This window comes from Anastrepha obliqua, chromosome 3 (genome assembly GCF_027943255.1).
Source record: "Anastrepha obliqua isolate idAnaObli1 chromosome 3, idAnaObli1_1.0, whole genome shotgun sequence".
Taxonomy (NCBI): domain Eukaryota; kingdom Metazoa; phylum Arthropoda; class Insecta; order Diptera; family Tephritidae; genus Anastrepha; species Anastrepha obliqua.
Window position 1 is genome coordinate 91829896 of NC_072894.1, and position 15421 is coordinate 91845316.

Genomic DNA, 15421 nt, shown 5'->3' on the forward strand with positions numbered 1-15421 from the left:
GGCAAGCAAATATCTGAAGCAAATTGAATGTTAATGTTGTATTTGTTGCCATTTTTAAAGGATGATTATATTTTTCCTTTGGGTGAATCATAAAGAAATATTTTGGAGCTCAATTACGGCGCACTCATTACTGGTATTGTCTGTCCATAAAAGGCATAGTATTGTGTTGATTGGTGCAATAACCGCTTAACCGATTTTGGCCGCATCAAGAAGGAGAGACTCTTCCGAGGCTCTGGATTTGGCTTTCCTTGGTGTCTACAGTAAGAGGCTTGCCCCAAAACAGACGCTTGATTGCTGCCGTTGGTCACACCAACAGAAATAGTTAAAAAATAGTTACCTCACAACTATGCATATCTATCAGCAGACACACATGTAATTACTATTCGATTTATGCCTCATCAGAAGATTCATCGAATTGCTTTCATTTTGAGAAGTATACCTTGAAAACATCTGTAGCCCGACCAATAATCTTAATTAAATTACTACAATTCAGGAGTCTTACGTACTCCGCTCCCCGGCAGATACAGTTCAGGTGGCAGGTGCTTGATTTTGGCATACATCTCAGGAGATTAATTTAATATATGCATATCGCCCATTTACTTCGATAATTTCATAACTCAAAAAACGAATGTGGCTTCACGGTTTTCAATTTACTATGCTTCTCTAAGTAAAAGTAAAGACAGATTTTCATCTGATGAGACACTGTTACTAGATATCGCCATGCATTTTTTACACGGCATAAAAGAAGAGCTTGTGGTCATATCTGCATACTTATCTGAAATAAAATGTTGGATTATTACACTGAATTAAATGAGCGATATGAACAGTCTGTCTAACGCAAGCGCGTGTGTAGGTCTCGTCTTCACGTATTGCCGATGTATCGACCTTCACTGAAACAAAAAAATCATCTAATTCGCTGTTAGGTTGCGAAGTGGATCAAGATTTTTTGTTTTGTGAGCATTAACATGATGGTTTCAACACATATGAACCTAGGATAGTAAGTAAATTACATTTGAGTTTGAACATGTAAGAAATGCCAAACTTGGTTTAAACCAAACTTTGTATACCCGCGCACATTTCAGTGAAGTGTTAATTATTATAAAATTTTAATAATTTTTTAAATCAAATGAACTCATAGGCAATGAGAGTTATAGCTTGTAACATCAGACTTGTAACATAGATATGATTTTTTTTTATTTTTTGAAAATTATATTTATGTGGGAGATGGGAGTGGTTATTAACCACTTTCTCCTATTTTCAAAAACACCTAGCTTTGGATAGAGAATAATATGTGTATCTAGTCGCATTGAAATATATGAATTTTAGCGCGAGTTATTGTACACACGGGCTCTATTCTAGCGCTGTCAATACATATACCAGTAGCTTCATCTATTCGCTACTTGATAGCGCTTGGCGAAAAGAAGCCTTGTAATAATTAATATCATAGCGAACTACGTTTTCAGATTTAAAGTCGTTGCAATAATATTTTTAAGCCGGGGTTAAGAAAAATGTTCTACCTTTCCAGACTTTGATGCTTCTAAGTTGTATAACTAAGTACTAACTGCTTACTATTATGCATGCACATATATTAAATGTTCTTTATATTGAATAATATCCTATTTTTGTTTTTTCTTTCTTACAGGTATTTCCTTTGGGGTATTTTGAAAATTTTTACATTTTACTCGGTTTAAGGTACATAATACTGTTTATAAATACATATTTCACTTCAATCGAATGAAAAAGCCACTCACTTAATTATGTGGAGACCCACTCATATTTCACGCATAACTTATAAGTGGCAAACAAAAAAATAAAAACAAAAAGAACCTAGAAACAGCAAAACAACTAATGATGCCTAAATCCAAATAAAGCCGGAAAACGTGAATTATAACAGTACTTCGTTGTTGGCATACAAATAATATTTTAGCCAAAAAAGCAGTTACCAAAAAATATGTATTTATTTTATAATTTAATTGAGATATTTATTTATATTTAGATACAGACAGTACTTATATGGTCTATGGATAAGTTCGTGCGGTTTTACAACAGATGGCGTAACTTGATTATTATTCCATCGATCCACATTTCCAAACATTCATTGGAGAGCTACTGTCGTAAGGCACAAACGTCAGTATAAGTTTTTTTTTTGAAGCGTAAACAACAATATTTTTACCACACTTGAAAATGTCGAATTTCGTGCCAAATAATGTGTTTTTGCGGGGAATTCTTTAATATGAAGAAAAAAGCAGCCGAAAGTCATCGTATCTTGGTGGAAGTTTATGGTGAGCATGCTCTAGCTGAGCGAACGTGCCAGAAGTGGTTTGCACGCTTTAAAAGTGGTGATTTTGGCCGCGCCGCCAAAGTTCATGGATACCGAATTGGAGGAATTGCTCGATCAAGATCCGGCTCAAACGCAAGAAGAGGTTGCAAAAACTTTGGGAGTTGATCAATCAACCATTTCCAAACGTTTAAAAGCCATGGGAATGATCCGAAATTCAAATTTCGAAAAAAACCGCACGAACTTATTCATAGACCAATATAATGGGTTTCTTTAAATTGGTGATTTATATTCAGCATTCAGTGATTGAAATATTAAAAATAGATATAAAAACATTTATTTTTAATTACTCTTCTCAATTAATGCAAGTATTCGTAGCTTCCAGGCAGAGATGGGACTCAATCACTGCTATTTTCAATAATTCTAATGGATCAGTACTGGAATGGTAGCCAGATTATATGAAACACAATAGTTGGTTATTTTCATTAACTAATATCGACTTTTGTCAAAATATTTTTTCTCGTTTGTCCTTGTAAAAATGTAAATTTATGTCGAGCGAAGTACATATATTTATTTTATTTTGTATTTATCTGTTCGAAGCAAAAATTACTTTCCTCTTCGATAATTTAGTTATAAATTCATTTGGTAAAACATTTAAACCCTAAATGTGAGATATCTAGATAGAAATGTAAAATTATTATGTAATTTACAATTTTTTTTTAATATTATGGCGCTCAGAGTCGTTTTAAGTCGCCGAAGTAGCAACAAACATTTTTCATTCGAACAGGACGACCCTGATATCGCGAACCCTACAAATCGCTCGAACCGCGCAAATTCTGGTATGAAATCTTCGTTCTGCCTCTTCAATAACTCCATGAGTATTTGCTAATAGCTCATTAGGTGTCGTTGTCGAAGCCTTTATAGAAGTATATATTAATTTCAACATCCTCGCAATCAAATGTCTAGTACTTTTTAAAGCGACTTTTAGGCGAATCAATTAAAAACTTCGAAACACAGTTTTCTATAAAAGTTTTCTGGTGTGAATAAAGAACGTTCACTACTTCATGGATCACGGAGTCAGCTCATTTTACCAGGAAACCTTTTTAGGTATGAAAAATTATGAAAATATTATGGCCAATCAAGTAAATATCAATCACGAAAGAGACCTTCAAAAGAAGAAGAGATCAAGAATATTATAAATTTTAATTGTATTAAAAATTTTAAAATGATGAACACTCGAGTTCTCTGTAAGTAATCCTTCTCCGATGCAGCTCAATTATGTTTGTGTCTGCCTACCTTGTGAAAAAAGTTTTGACTAAATAATTAATATTTTAAATCTATTTACTACATACTTTATCCATCATGTTTTAGCTCTTATTTTAAATAAAGATGTGTTTAATGTATGTGTCAGTGGCGTCTTAACATTATCGGATGGCATGAGGCAAAATTGTTCCTGGTGATGATCAAAGATTAAACATAATAAAATCTATTTAAACAACACAATGGAAGAATATAAAAAAAGTGCATTTGATTTGCTTTCAATTGGACACACAATTTTAGATAGCTTGTGCTGATATGGTATTATTGATGAATTCACTCTCACCAAAGAGAGAACGTCCGCTCCGGCAGCTATCATTTCGATAGAAGCAGCATAAAAACAAATACATTAAGTGTGCTGATAAAATGAATAGATTTAACTATGGTTCACATTTATGAGTTTTTTGCTTGTCTTATTTGTACTAAATTTTTTTTTTTCTAGTCCAGTTCAATATTTCATTATCAAAGCTCACAAATTTCCTTTAATTTGTTTGGTGTTCTTCTAGGCTTGGTGATCTGAGGCGACCGCCTCAATTACCTCAAGGATAAGACGCCACCGTATATATGATCTGAAGATACAATATAAGCCAACTGATTAATATACAGGGTGTCAAATCTGTAAAATCGATAAGAGCTGGTTAACAGTCTGATGTTGGCCACGTCTCTGCATTCTGTACGTCGTTTATGATAGTCTGGGTTGCATGTAGGTATTTAAAAAAATAAATGAATATTTTTACTACCAAAGGGTCCTTTTAGTGGTGCGACATTAATATTATCACATGCTAATAGCTTTTTCGGATAAGAAGATACTACTCCGCGACCTGCGACTTCAAATTGAAAAAAGACGCCTAAAACTGCCAAAATAGAAAACTTGAGAAACTGCTTTTCTATATACAGACCAGACTTTCAGAAAAACTTGGTTTCTTCAATTCGCCAGAAAAATAAACCAGAAAAACACCTAAAGTACCTCCTACAACCTGTAAGATTAAGTATCCCGATTTCTCCCCAACTAGATTCAATTTTAGTTTTCATAAAATTAAATATTTTCGTAATATTAAACTACAATAATAAGCATAGCTCTTTAACGGAATGTCGCACTTTCAAATCGGATCATGACTAAAAAAATATGAGAAGCCCCCATTTTGGATCGATTTGACGCCTGTCTTGGGCGGATGTCCTCTCGAACTATAAGTAGGCTTTGTTTTGTATCGTACCAGATTTGATCTAATGTATATGAAATTTTAGTTGCAAAAATGTAAGGAGTTTTTAAATTTATTTTTTTTTTTAATTGTAAATTTTGTTCTCAATGAGATTTACCAACGATTAAAAATTCGCGTATCAATTAATTCAATATTATTGTATAACTTCTTCACATAAAAGACAACCAAAAATTACGATATTTTATAAACCTATCCTTCCTATTGAGCAGTTCTTTACCTAGGCGCCTGCACATATGGATTTGAATGGTTGAACATGTTTTCGTGCCAATTCAATTAGTTAATTAATTATTTACGTTCCGTAATGGATTAATAGAAACGAACACGTAAAATCTGATAATAAAAATTTAATTAGGCTTAAGTTGTTAAGGCTGCAATTGCATGCAATGGATACTACGTGTATGCAATATATTTTGATAAATACAATTTTATTTATAGCTTTTTAAATTGGTATTAAAAACTAATAGAAAAAAGTTATTTAAAGGGAACCTGTTGAAATTGAAAATTTAATGCAAGTTTTTAAAAACTTAAAAATGAATAGGCAATTAACTGATTTCCTGTTATATGTTATAATTTCACTAGTAATTTGTTAATTAAATGCACTCGATTTACGATTTACTTGTATGAGCATACACCCATGTGTACATGCATATGTTTGCATAGGTGTGATGTTCTATGTACTTATACATATGCCAAATTGTTTTCCCGTTTACAACGCAATGCAGGCTGCTATAATTGCCTTCGCCGCAATTAATTAGGGTACGCATTTAATCGTGTGAAAGCCTCGCAAGGTGCGCCAATTGCGAAATTTGCATCCTCGAAAATGATCTGTAAACATTGGTCGAAATTTATTTGCGCATAAATTTGCGTAAATTGATGTGCTATTCTGCTTGGCATACTTTTATCAGAAATAATTGAGGTAAATCTGAAATGTTTTTATAAATTAAAACATATAAAACCAATAAATTTTAATTTGAAATAGCAAATATTTGATCGATGTATTTCGTTCAACGCAAAGTTGAACACAACAACAAAATTATCGCACTTTTACTAAAAAATACTTATACTCTTACTTATTATATTTATATTACTTTATGTGAGTTCCTGGTCATGCTGGAATCAAAGGCAACGTAGTTGCTGATGAAGGTGCAAATAAAGCACCGATGCAGCCATTGCATTTCTTTAGCCACCTCACTCCTAAAGACTTACGGATGTATGCGTCAAATTACTTAGCCGGAAAACTCACGCATGATTGGGCCACATATCATCACTACTACAAATTAAATAATCCCCGTGGAACTAAACTGATTTTCCCATCTGGCTCTCCTTGCAGAGGTATCAGAACTTGAAGCCTTGAAACCGCCATGCTCATACTGCAATATTCCAGATTTATCAGTACAACATCTCCTGAACGAATGCCCTGGCCTAAGTCAGATTCGAACAACAGTTTTGGGCAGTAGCAAACACTCAGACCATCTGAAATCAGCAATCTCGTACATATAAATAAATAAATAAAATAAATAAATATTTATATTAAGAAACCCACCTTAAATAAATAAATAAAAAATTGGCGCGTACACTTCTGTTAGGTGTTTGGCCGAGCTCCTCCTCCTCCTATTTGTGGCGCGCGTCTTGCTGTTTCTGTGATGTCTGTCTGATATGGTTTTTATGAGGAGCTTTTTGGTGCCAGAAATACACTCGGAGGTTTGCCATTGCCTGCCAAGGGACAACCGCTATTAGAAAAAACTTTTCCTATCTATAGAACAATAAAAAATGTAACTTTTCTAATATACATACCACTTATTTATTGGGAAAAGTACTACTGCAGCTTATCTCTGAGTTGAAATTCTGTTTATGATTAACAAGCCCTAAATTAGTCAAATAAATTTAAATGGGCCTGTTGAGAATAGCAAGGGTAAATGCAGCGCATAGTGCGCACTTAAACAATAACTAAAAAAATCCAGAAAAATATTGCTCTAAAATGCTTTTTAAGTTTCCAAAAAACATCCCCCAATTTCTCTTGCAGCAATTATGTATGTATTTCAAGGACAGATTTAATTTTATCTTTATTTTAATATTCGTCGGTCACCTATTACAAAATCACTCTGAGGCATATTTACATGAGTGCAGCGATTACAAATTTCCAAGTTCGTTGAAAATGTTGTGAAATCACCCGAAACGCCCATCAAAATCCGCTTGTCTGCTGTTCTTCTTGTGTGACTGTAAAAATAGACAATCATTCATATACTTACTTATACATACTGACTAAATTAAAAGTGTTTGGTTAATGTGTCAGCAAATGTATTTATTTATATGCTCAGTTTTGATTTCATATGCATTATTTAATCATGGAAAAGTAAATAATAGGAATAAGAACAAAAGTCGATGAAAAATGGGCAATTCTGTAGTCATATTAAATATCTATACACCAGTACATAGGCATATGTATCCACAAATGTTGGTAGATATGAAAATACTGCCCTGAATAAAAGTTTCGTGGAAAAATGTTACATCTTACCTCAAGGGCTTTAACCCTACCTGGGAAAGTCTAATATAGCATAGCATCCTATCCGGCTTAAGCAAAATATCGTCAGAAGCACATATCTTCACTCTCGATCTGAAAAAATCGGAAAAAGTACATATTTTCGTAGAAACAGTGCCGCCACCTCAAAAGCCACACCAAACTAGCTCTATTTCTCTCGCGCTGTGGATGCATTTGCTTCTACAATCTTGTGAGGACTTTCTAAGCTTCAGCCGCGAAAACTAAATTTTGTATAGGTATATTTTTTTAAATTTGTTGTCGTTATGAGTTATGAAAACGTAGGTGAAATGGTTGAAGTGCCAGTCTGGCACTCCTCAAGTAGCAGTGAAGCGCCGTTTTGAAAACGTACCTCGCAAAAACATGATTCTTAGGCCATATTCATCATGCTGGAAAACATAAACGACGTGCAAGATCGGTTGTCTTCAATTGCTAAGTGGGGTGGGGCTTGCAAATGAGATAATTGTCCGATACGTTTTGTGCAAAATTTTCATCAGATATGGTGTTGTTAGGAAAGATGGCGACATTTCTATAATACATAGTTTTCACACTTTCGCCCACTACATTCTTGATAGAACACAGAGCATTATTCACTGAAGTCCATAATAGTTACATAGAAAGCAGCAAGAACTTATCATAACCGCAACGTTAATTTTTTTAGCAGGAAAGAAAAGATGAAAATCTAAATTGTTAATCGAATTTATTTAACCACCCACCGGAAGAGCTGATTTAAAGTCAAACAGATGCAGATACATTTTTTCTAGTGAATAGATATTACTCATGTATTTCTTATAAATAAAGGATGGATCATGCGCTGATTTTTTTATAAAAATCCTGTTAAACAAACCCAGCTCAATATTTTTCAATAATTTTCTTTTGATGGTGGAATATATTTCCTTGACTGGCCCCGCAGTCGCAATTCTTCGAAACGCGGTTCATGCATAGAGGAGTTCATGCAGATATGATATTGAGTTTTTACCACTTTTTGAACGCGAAATAACTAACAGTGTCGAAACAACATGATATGATTCAGAAAAAAACTAGTCACTGGTACACCCTTTGTTCACAAAATAATTAAAAAATTAATATTTTATATCAAATACATACGAATTTGTAAAAACGAATACGCAAATATTTGGGTTTATATTTATGTACACATGTGCATATGCCTATGTATTTATGTTCGTTGTGTATCTAAGTGTGGGTGTGTATGTGCATTAAATTTCTCAACAGAAGTGAAAATGAAAAATTTCAAAGCATCCACGACCTGAGGCAATAAATTTGTACGAACCTTATTGTATGCGATAAATGTTATAAATAACAACAAACTCATCGCTACTGGCACCAACAACACTTTTCTCCCCAAGCTATCTCTTTAGTCATACTTTTCATTGTTGTTTTTTTGTTTGACTTTGCTTTCTTTCCCACTTTGGGCGTGTGCCAGTCAATAGGGAATATTTTGAGGGGCTCTCGTTATGTTACGTTTCTTGCTCAGCAGACAACATGTTGCGGCAACATGCTGAGCAAGTGTCGACTGGCTCCGTATTTAAGCATACACATGTGCATATGTACATACTAGGTATGCCAATTCCGGAAATCTCGGGATTACCTTTTATTAATTCGAGGATCCCGAAAATGATTATGCCATCCGCTTTCTCTTTTCTAACTGATCCTAATAACATATAGGTATGTCCAGGTACAGATTATAATTTATGTGAAATGTCAACTTTGACTACAATTCAGAAAACCCTTGGTACCAAAAAAGAGCTAAGGTACTCTAAAATTACTCTTGTCTTTTTGGGAAACTTTGTAGCGTCACTAATGTAAACCAAACAAGGGTTTGAAGAGAAATTTAAAATTTATTAAAACTATTACGCAAACTTCTTTAAAGAGAAAAACTTACAATTTAACCGACGCGCTGAAAAAATAAGTTCAAAGATTTTATAATGATGGAGATAGGGGTTACTATCTTCAAATTGCTTAAGACTACCTTTTGACAGTTGAGCCCACAAGATATTTTTCGTCAGCAGGTTTTGTATGTAACAGGTTCAGGTCAAGATTTGAAGACTACATTTTGAAATGATTTGTTAGTCTTATGTAGATATTTGAAATGTAATATTAATATTTTTTGTTTTTTCATAATACTCGATATACATATGTATATGTAGAATTTCTTTTAGCTTTTTGTTGAGGGGAATAGAATAAATACGAGTATATTTAGGGTTTGTTTTTTTTTTTGTATTTTTTTATCGTTTTATTTTGATTTTTCAAATCAGTTCTTCTTAAATTTTAAATGGATCAATTTCACGATATGTTTAAATGTTTAGAATTATTGAATTGGTACCCATATTTAAATTGAATAGCTGAACCCGGCGTGAAGCCCGAAATTCCGGGATTAATTATTCTGCTCATGTTGGCGTCCCTAGTACATACACGTACTTATCCACGCAAACATGGAGATGAACGGGCGTGCTTGCTTATAAGTTTACTTATGATATGTTCGACACGTGAAAACTATTTGTTAACATTTTTGGCTGTTATGTTGAAAGCTATTTACGATATAAATATAAATAGGCGGCATAATACAGCAGGTGTTTCTCAAATACACCAAATATTTCCACATCAATATCGATCAATAAAAATTAAATAATTCAAACTGTCTGTCCTCTTGACAGAACAAAATATCCCGCAGTTATAGTATCGCCAACAGAAGATATTGCAAAAGAAGGATTTTTTCCTTTAGCCGGACAACCTCATTACTTAGTTTTTTTTTTTTTTTATTATTTTATTGCAACGTAAGTATTGCCATTCACAGTTACATTTTTTTTACTGTCACGTTGACTCGGCGCTATTGTGTTGGTTACATTATAAAAATTGTATGAGTCTAACTTTAAGTATTACAGTAAAATAAAGTGTTTATGCGTATGTATATATGAAATGATACGAAATTAAAGATTATACTTCCATCCCCAATATATGAAAATTAGCATAAAAACAGAGTTTGGTCTTTTTCTCGTTTCAGGCAATATATTTGTAATGTAATTTGTGCGCTGTGCTTTTTCACAAAAGTCTATTTAGTCTTCATATAACATTTATGTAGAAGACGAAATACGTAAGAATAGCAATAATTTCAAAATCATCAAAATAATCATAATGAAATTTAGGTAAGGGGTTATTTTCGAAAAATATTTGAAAGTACGCTAAGTGCATAAGTACATATATACGTGCTTTATAAGCAGTTATAATATAATTTCGAGGCAAAATATATTAAGAGCCTATGCACTCTACGCCTGTATGAGACCTCGCTAAAGATATACATAAATATATCTTTTATAGCTTTGCAATATTCTTCACTCGATCAGAGTAAGGAGATCGTGAAATATTAATAATTTGTTACAATAATAAAAATAATGTGTATGTATATGAAAAATGTACTGTTAGTCTTGAAGGTAATTGAATTCAACCTACACACTATTGCCGCTCATTCAACATACTGAAACTAGCGAAACCCCCTATTCATCCATTTCAACCACACCCAAAACCCTTACTTACGTTTATAATACTTTTAAGCAAGTTAACCTCAATCAGCTAACGTACATTTTGGCACTATTTATTGCATTAATTTGCATTTGTTTTTTTTTCTCCTACAAATAATGGTTGCCTTACCAAAAGTAAAGTCAATTGTATTAAGGCTAGTTTACTAATGAAGGCGCATTGCATTACAAATTCCGAACCACTTTCTGGCGCTTCATTGAATGAAGTAAATTATCTGATGCAAGTAACCAGCCATTCAATACCCACAATCCACAATCAAAACGTGAGACAAGTTAACAAGACTTGAAGTTGAAAGTAGTCAGAAAGGAAAGGCAAAAAACTATGAATGAAAAAAGAAGGGGAAATTAACCTCAACACGACGCATGTAGGCAAGTAACAAGCAGAAAGTCATGTTTGATGTCAGAAATGATTTTCCGCAACAATAAGTGAACCTTCACCGCAACACCGCCTATTCAATGCGGCGTCCGCAAAATACCCCAATGTCCCGCTATCTCCACTATTGAACCATGTATGTTTTCTTATTGAAATATATTTACATAGATATGTACATACATGCAATGAAGCTGCGCTTCGATTCTGCAGAGTGCGGTTGTACATTACATGCTTACATATGTATGTGTAGATTATGTGGGTTACGAACTAAGAGACTTGTTGACACAAGTCATAGCATAGAATACTTATGTTTTGTTGTGCTTGCAAGTTAACGTGACAACCGTTTGAGTGCACACAGTTAACCAACATAGACAACCAGACTTTAGAGGAGATAGGCGTCGCACTTCTAAGGATATCGTACTTTTCATTACCTTAAGACTTGCCAATATTTCTAAGGTTAAGTATTACAAAGTGTGCTATGAATGCATGCGGAAGAAGAAGAACTGAAATATGATAATATCTAATATACAAAATTGCAAATAATGTAAAAAACTGCTTTAGTAGTTTCTATTACGTTTCGACTATACTTGCATTGATTGCTAGCATTACAATCACTTATTAAACTTTTACATCTTTTATTGTATATTTGACCGAGCTCTATTTGTGGCGTGTGTCTTAATGTTTTTCCACAAATGAAAGGGCCTACAGTTTTAAGCCAACTCCGAACAGCAGATGGTTTTTATGAGGAACTTTTTTATGGTAGAAGCGACCACTGTTAGAAAAATAATGTTCTCTCATATAATGTTTCATATCCGGAGCTGGTCACTCCCGAATGGTAGTTGTACAACAACCCATGCGATATATCGTGAGAGTAAGAAACATGGATAGTGGCTCATAAAAAAGCATCGATACTATCGATATTGCATCGATTGTTCACCAGTCTTGCAAAGAGATGGGACTACAAGTTTGCGTAAAGCAGGCTCTTGGTAGCGTATGACACTAAACTAATTGGCGCGTACACTTCTGCTAGGTGTTTGGCCGAGCTCCTCCTCCTATTTGTGGTGTGCGTCTTGATGTTGTTCCACAAATTGAGGGACCTACAGTTTCAAGCCGACTCCGAACGTCAGATATTTTTATGAGGAGCTTTTTCATGGCAGAAATACACTCGGAGGCTTGCCATTGCTTGCCGAGGGGCGACCGCTATTAGAAAAATGTTTTTATTAATTTTGCTTTCACCGAGATTCGAACCAACGACCTCTCTGTGAATTCCGAATGGTAATCACGCACCAATCCATTCGGCTACGGCGGCCGCCAGTACAGTATACTTAAAAATAGAGTCGATTTTATCTATTTGGTATTAAAAAATAAATAATTGGCGCGTACACTTCGGCTAGATGTTTAGCCGAGCTCCTCCTCCTATTTGTGGCGTGCGTCTTGATGTTGTTCCACAAATAAATGGACCAACAGTTTTAAGCCGACTTCGATGGCAAATGGTTTTTTATGAGCAGCTCTTTCATGCAGAAAGTGGAGGTTTGTCATTGCCTGCTGAGAGCCGACCGCTATAAGAAAACACTTTTTCTGTTATTTTGTCGGTTTCATGCACGGTCATTCGAACCTTCACACTCCCGATTTGTTGTCACGAACCAATCTATTCGGCCACGGCGGCCGGTATTACTCGAACTAAGATGAGCTCTAACTCAGGACTATGATTAGTAATAAAAACAGAAAATAATATACGTTTCCTCCACAAAAAGAAATATTTCATTTGAAAAGGTTATCGCAACAGAATTTAATTTATTAGATAAAAGAAACTGTATATTTTAAAATGTAATATTTAATAAATTATTCTAATGCGTTATTAAACAAAATTCATGTGAATTCGTTGCTGTGCATAACATATTACAAAAACATTTAAAAGAGCTTTTCCAGCGAATAAAGGGCATTGGTTTATTATTATTATAAGTATACAATAAATACAAATTAATATCAAATGATTGATGCTATTTTTACATTTGACTTTATTCTAACGAAAATATTTGTATTGATGCAAGTCTGCATATTTAGAAATATAATTCCTTATGTCTAACTGTATTTTATGATGGTCCCTCCTACTGACCTCCGCGTTTAGTGTCGCATTTACTCCTACGACCTATTCAAACTTATTTCTGTATAAATTTGTCTACTCCATTACAAAGCTGACAAACATTGCAACAAAGCGACCATGAAATATCAGTTTCATTCACTACCTCCAGTCAGTTGGGCAAACGCAAAGAAGTGAGTGTGGTTTATTTGCTGAATTGTGACGCTTTTACTTTGCCTTCCCTTCAAAGTAAAACAAAAGACAATACATAACGGCAACTTTGAGTCCACTTTTGTGATTGTGCAAACCACTTCTCTGTTGACTTTACTATTTCATCTGGACACATTTATTTAGTTTTCATTGCTTTCGTATTATTGTTGATATTTTTGACGCGAAGGGTTTTCCAATGTGAACAAAGAATTTATTCGGAATTCGCGAATTTATTAGAATTTCTTGCATTTTAGTTTGTAATTAATTTAGTCATAATTATGTTTGGATGACTTTATTCTATAAATGCCCATATTGGAAATGTTGACCAGTGTGTCATAGAGATATTTAAAAATAGCTTCTGATAAAATTATCTGCCGTTCGAAAATTCCATTACAGCGCCCTGCGACTGGATTTGCGGGACAACTTCGCGACACATACCACATATTGGCAGTCTATTATTATTATTTTAGTACCAGATATTTACTATCTTCGATTTGCATACGACCTGTAAAAGAACACTAAGAAATTTAGCGAATTACGTGGAGAACAACAACACAAAATATCCTACCGGTTTGAGTTCAAAACACATAACTACATATATGCGGCCTTTTAGTAGTGTTGTAAAGTAAACAAAAGATACTACTTACATTGTGAGTGGCCTCTCTAAAATGCTGGACGAATTCCAGCTAAACGTTAAATAGATGAATATTCACATAAAACGGAAGCGCATCCATACTAGGTGATAGTAGTAGAACAGCTGATTTGCTTTATCGCAATTTAGTGATTTCAATAACGTTTTTTGTTGTTAATTCGATTGCTTGTTTACATTTTGATTGAACTTTTAACATCCAGGCCAACCAATTGCAAAAACAAAATACGTGCAAAACAAAAGTTCTAATTTTGGGTTTCGCACTTCTGCTACCAGCTTACATAAATGCGCCTTAAATAAAACAAAACTCCCAATTTCTAGATAGACACATAAAATGAAACAAAATGGAACAACTGTAGGGACATCTAAAATATAACTGATTTCGGTTGCAAAATAATGGAGGAATTGTTGCCCTGTTAGATCACCAACCGATGACGTTAGTGCAGAGAAATGACACGCTTAGAATTTATTATACTGACCGAGGAATACGGAGAATACGATTCAATCAAAGGCTGTATAACCACCTGGATATTGTCACTATAATAAAGCTTAACCATCGACAGTGGGGTGGTCACATTATAAGGGCAGACGAATCATACCCACCGAAGAAAACCCTACTGGGTACGTGCAGAAGAAATAGAGGCAAAGAAAGATAAAACCTCCGTTGTTTTGATGTCGTAAATCGAAACGCTGAGCTATTTTGTATACGTTGTTGGAGATTTCAAACGAGGGATAAATTGAAGTGGAGACAAATGTTACAGCAAGCCAACACCTGGAACGAGTTGTTCAGCTAACAATGATGATTATGATGACCGAAATTTGCATCTCCACATTGGAAAAAGTAGTCAGAAAACTATATCCAAATATTTTTTTATTTCACTTGACCTCAGGGATACATTTTTTTACTATACATTTTCGTATCTTTGAATCTTAGAGTTAAACTTTTTTTTAATATTTAATATTTATTTTGGGAGGTTTTCAGAGTAGAGAAAATATAATATAAAAAATATAAAAAACTTTTTTAATAAGGCATAAGGTAACATTTTCTGAACATTTGTGAAGGTGAATTCATAGAGGAGATTAAATAATCTGTAAAGTGCAAAGTGCATTTTGTTGCAATATTAAATATTACATACACCAAACAAAAAATAGAAATAAACGTCTAATTTTTTGGTCACAGAACGAATTTATGCGGTATGCTTCC

At 33.9% G+C, this 15421-nt stretch overlaps 1 protein-coding gene across 2 annotated transcripts in view; it reads left to right on the top strand.

The window, feature by feature from the left end:
- The first annotated feature begins 1640 nt into the window (after nucleotides 1-1640).
- The window catches only part of LOC129241699 (trichohyalin), a 121540-nt gene continuing 107759 nt past the window's right edge, over nucleotides 1641-15421 (top strand). For both annotated transcript variants that reach the window (XM_054878169.1, XM_054878170.1), the window contains exon 1: nucleotides 1641-1692. The gene's annotated coding sequence lies outside the window, so the exon portion shown is untranslated. The remainder of the gene's footprint in view (nucleotides 1693-15421) is intronic.